A 6,000-nucleotide genomic window follows, 5' to 3' on the forward strand; every position below is an offset into this window, starting at 1 on the left:
GTGTTTGAAATTGATTCTGAAATGTGATTGTTTTTATAAGTCCACTTTTCCTATATTTCCTAAACAACAGAACCTGCGAATATTTTGGGTATTTTGATGATGTTAACCACATTTTTCGTATTTGAAACTTGCAATAGATAGCAACACCTGTGCAGCAAATTTGTGATATTTTGAAGACTCCTACCGACTTCAGTGGCATTTCCAGTTTTAAATGGAACTTGTTCGAATTACGTATTTTTATTTATACCTGTTTTCTACACCTTAACGTTTTTTGCTTCTTAAACTTAAGAAAATCAGATAATGGTTTTCACTCCCTCTACGGACGATTTCGAAACGATATTTGAAAAAAAAAAACTGTTCTCTTCCCCTTTTAAAAATAAATGTCCAATTTAGAAAATCCCGAATTTTTTGTAACCTTATCGATATATTGTCCCCCATTTTTATACCCTACACCACAAGGTGGTCAGGGTATTATGTCTTTGTGCATTTGTTTGTAACAGGCAGAAGGAAACGAGATAGACCCATAGTTCCTTTTGATGATCTGCATAGAATCACATTCTGAGTCGATTTATGCATGTCCGTCCGTCCGTCCGTCCGTCTGTCCATGTATTTTTGTAAACAAAGTACAGGTCGCATTTATTGCCCGATCCAGATGAAATTTTGCAAAGGTCTTTTGTTTGGCCTAAGGACGAACCCTATTGAAATTGGAGATAATCGGTCAAAATTTGGATATAGCTCCCATATATATCTTCGTCCGATTTGACTTTTATTGTGCACCAAACGTGTAATATCAGCCCGAATTGTATGGAATTTTGCACATACACCCATATTAGGCCTGAAAATATGTATGCCAAATTTGATCGAAATCGGTTCAGATATAGCTATAGCTCCCATATATATTGTTCATCCGATTTGTTATTTTTGCAACAACAATTTTTGGGGAAATATCTCAAATGCAGCTCAGAAATACATTTGCTAAATTTTATCGAGATCGGTTCAGATTTGGATATAGCTCCCATATATAACTTCGTCCGATTTACCTTTTATTGTGCATCAAACGTCTAATATTTGTCCAAATGGGGTGGAATTTGGCACTTACGACCGAATTAAGTCTAGAAGCTAGTATGCCAAATTTTATGGAAATCGGTTCAGATATAGCTCCCATATATATTGTTCATCCGATTTGTTATTTTTGTCCACCACCGCCGTAATATGCACTCCGTAACAACGATATTCAGGGAAATATATCAAATACAGCTTAGAAATATCTTTGCCAAATTTTATCGAGATCGATTCAGATTTGGATATAGCTCCCATATATATCTTTATCCAAATGGGCAATACAATTCCGAATTTAAAAGATACAAATGTTTCGGATATTTAGTCCTTTGAACTTTAAGTTATAATTATAATCATAGCGTGTATGATTGTATTCTCCCATAAAAACTTTTAATTGTTATTTGTAGCTCTACTAAATTAGCAAAGTGGTGTAGGGTATCATAAAGTCGGCCCCGCCCGACTTTAAGACTTTCTTTACTGGTTTTAATTCATTTTTAAATAACATCAGGGTTTTTTGAAAATATATTTTCATTCCCTTAAAGCAATTACTTCCATATATAATGTACCAGAATTTTCCAAAGAAATCTTCTTTTTATTTATTTTGGCTTGAGTTCAAGTGAAAATATTGGGAAGATAAAAAGTCCGAAGGTCAAAAATAATTGTCTTTTTTTTTTGATGATTACTTTTGACCTTTTATCAATGTATTTTCTTTTGGTTTTTGTTTGGCTTGAGATCAACATTTACAAAATCATACGATTTTTTATGTTTTAATTTATTTTTCTGATGTTTCGACTATTTTCGATAGTAATCATCGGGGCGTTTAATTTGAGAACCGGATGCTTATTTCGGATTCTATAATCCATTTGGTTTTTCAAAACTTTGACCCTTTGTGATGGAGGTATCAGAAGAAATGGTCTGATTTATATATATACTATACAGATCATGTGTTGATGGAAATATTGAGATGTGTCAAGTCTGAATGGAATCGGAAGTTAATTTCACGTTTTATGAGCTTCATGGGTATTCAAAATTTTGACCATTTGTGGGGGAAAAACAGAAGGAGTGGACCGTGGTATTCCATCTTAACACCAGATCTTGGTTTTACAAAAATATTGGGATATGTGAAATTTGAAGACAATCAGACTCTTACATCACATTTTATAAAAGTAAAAATTATTCAAAATGTTGAAACTTTGTGGGGGAGGGATATTGTCCATTTATTCCATTGCAACACCAGACCTTGGGTTAATAAAAATATTGGGATGTGCGAAACTTTAAGACAATCGGACTCTTGCATTACATTTCATAAGAGTTGTAATTATTCTAAATTTTGACCCTTTGTGGGGGACGTATTTGATGGAGTGGACCGATATTGTCAATTTTCGTACCTGACCTAGCACTGACGCAAATATAAGGATTTGCAAAGTTTGAGCAGAAAATGTATGCAGAAAATATATTTTTTTGAGAATTTCGACCTTTTGTGGGGGAGGTACAAGAAGGAGTGAACCGATATTGCCTATCTCCGAACTCGATATAAGTTTTACAAAAATATTACGATGTACCAGGTTTGGACCTAATATTATAAAAATATCGAATATCGAGGTATCGTTATATGAGGGCTATAAGAAGACAAGGACCAGCATACAGGTCCTGTAGTACTATAGTACTCATAACGAAAATTAAATATGACATTTGGTAAAAAATGTGGCTAAAATCATCAAAATGACGATTACGAAGACGTTGACCTGCATACGCAATTTTTGGTAATAGGCTGTACTTGGAGTTCGTTAAGAGTATCAACTTTTCAGACACAAAGTTTTCGTATAGCTTCTCGAGATTCGGTATTCTCGAACTTCGGTATTTTAATCGAAAATTTCCACGGAATTGTTTTGAATTTCATATCTAGGGTTTGAAATTGGTTCTAACTACTGCGAAATATAATTGTCTTTATAAGTCCACTTTTCCTATTTTTCCTATATAACAGAACCTTCAAATATTTTGGGTATTTTGATGATGTTAACCACATTTTTTCACGGAATTTTTAAAAAAGTTCGTATTTGAAATTTGCAATAAATAGCAACACCTGCGCAGCAAATTTGTGATATTTTAAAGACTCCTACCGATTTCAGTGTCATTTCCAGTTTTAAATGAAACTCGTTCGGATTGCGATTTTTTATTTATACCTGTTTTTTATACCCTCCACCATTCTATGTATTGTAACACCTCGAAATATTTATAATAGACCCTACGAAGTATATATATTCCGAATCAGCGTAAAATTCTAAGACGATCTAGCAATTTCCCTCTGATTGTCTGTCTGTTGTAATTACGCTATTTTTCGAACGAATTGAGATAGAAGGCTACAATTTTTTAGTTAAGTTCGTAAATGGACCACGTTTTCGTATAGTCTCCATATAACGGTACCTCCCGATATTCGGTATTTTCATGATTTTAGCGACAGTATTTCCCGGAATTATTTCACATTTCATATTTAAAGTTCGTAAAGGGTACTACAGTCTATGACAAAAATTTTTGTATGCAGGTCCACGTCTTCGTATAGCCCTCATATAACGGTAGCTCCCGATATTCGGTATTTTTATGATTTTAGCGACATTATTTACCGGAATTATTTCCAATTTCATATTTGAAGTTCGTAATGGGTGCAACAGCCTACGACAAAAATTTTTGTATGCAGGTCCACGTCTTCGTATAGCCCCCATATAACAATACCTCCCAACACTCGGTATTTTTATGATTTGTGCGACATTGTTCACATGACAAAATTTCGTAATTTCTTCAAGTTTTTTTTTTTTTTTTTTTTGAATCTTTCAAATTTCTTCCAAATGGTCGAGGGTATTAAAAGTTCGGCCCGGGCGAACTTAGCTGCTTTTTTACTTGTTACACCTTAATATTGTTCTTTGGATTGTTAAACTTAAGAAAATCAAATAATGGGTTTCTTTCTCTCTATTGACGAATTCGAAACGATATTTAAAAAAAAAATGTTCTCTTCCCCTTTTAAAAATAAATGTCCAATTTAGAAATTTCCGAATATTTTTTCAACCTTATCGATATATTGTCCCCCATTTTTTTTAATCTCGAAAACCCAAATCAGTCTAAAGTCACGTTTCGATTTCCAAAAACAAATTATGACCATTTTCGATGACAATTTCGAGGCATGTGAGTGCAGGTATTCTATCCATTTATCCATAAATTTGAAAATTGCTTGAAACAATTCAATTTTTGTTTCGATTTAATGCATCATTCATTTGTCTACAGACAATTCTATCCCACAAATTGGCAGTAGATAACAACGATTTGATGAGGCGAAATAACGTTTGGTTGTTAGTGGCTATTTGTTGTTGTTGCTGTTGTTTTTGTGCCGTAGTACGATGTATTTTATTAATTAATCACATTTCAATTCACACCAGCGTGTTGGATGGTTGGTAGGTTGGTTGGTTGGCTGGTTGTATGATAGGAGCTTATTGCTGATTGTTGCTGTTGTTGTTAGCCAAGCGATGGTCAGTGCAAAAAATAACAACAACAACAACAACAACGAGAAATAACAACAGTATGATAAAATCGCCGGTTTTGTTATTGTAGTAATCGAATAGAAGTGATTACAAAAATAAATGTTTTTTATTGTTGTTGCGTTCAGAAGTAGATGCGATACATATATTTGTATGCAATTAATTATCATCATTCGCTTTATGCACTTAACTATGAGTTGTGGTGCTGTGTAAAACCAGTTTCAGTTTTTCTTCCTTTCTTAGTTGACGGGTTTCAACTAAGTTGGGAGTAGGTTTTTGTGTTTAATAATAGAATAATTCTTAAGGTTTTTTTTTAAATAATAATAATAATTAGAAGGAATTACATACATAGACACACACACATTAATATACAAATACGTATTCTAAGAACAAATATAAACAATAGCTTCCTTTGTTTGCATTTTGATCTTCAAAATCTGTGCAAATATAACGGTAGCTTCGAAAGTTTAGTTTTCAATGCGGCAGCTGTATTTGAATCAATAAGGCGGTAACTATGAAATAAATTAGTAAACAGTTTAAGCTAATAAAGGAAATAGGTTCCTAATTTTAATTATTGGAGGAAATAAATGTATGTACTTTAATGCTACAGGGGAGAAATCGGGCTAAATCGCTATGTAGGAAAGGAAGTAAGTTAAGTTTAACAAGTAAAAAAACATTAAGTTCGGCCGGGCCAAGCCTTTTAATACCCTCCACCTTAGGGTAAAGGAAACATTAGAGCGCATTATGACCCACATATACGAATTTTTAGACATATTAAAGGGAAAATGTGCCAAAAATCATGAAAATACCGAATATCGGGAGGTATCGTTATATGGGGGCTATACCAATTCGTAGACCTAAACATGCAATATTTCGCCAAAGGAGCTAGAACCCATTATGACCTACAAATACCAATTTCAGACAAATCCGTGAAAAATGTGGCAAAAATCATCAAAATACCGAATATCGGAAGGTAACTGTTTATGGGGACCATACCAAAACGTGGACCTATAATTACAATGATACGCTACACGAACTGGGACCCATTATGACCTACAACTACCAATTTTCAGAGAAATTCGTGAAGAAATGTGTCAAAAATCATCAAAATACCGAATATCGGGAGGTACCGTTATATGGGAACTATACCAAAACGTGGACCTATACATACAATGTTTCGCCACACGAACTAGGACCCATTATGACCTACAAATACCAATTTTTAGACAAATCAGTGAAAAAATGTGGCAAAATAATCAAAATTCCGAATATCGGGAGGTACCTTTATATGGGGACTATACCAAAGCGTGGACCTATACATGTAATGTCTCGCCACACGAACTGGGATCCGTTATGACCTACAAATACCATTTTTCAGACAAATCCGTGAAAAAATGAGGCATAAATCATGAAA

This window comes from Musca domestica, unplaced genomic scaffold (genome assembly GCF_030504385.1).
Source record: "Musca domestica strain aabys unplaced genomic scaffold, Musca_domestica.polishedcontigs.V.1.1 69, whole genome shotgun sequence".
In the NCBI taxonomy this organism is placed as follows: domain Eukaryota; kingdom Metazoa; phylum Arthropoda; class Insecta; order Diptera; family Muscidae; genus Musca; species Musca domestica.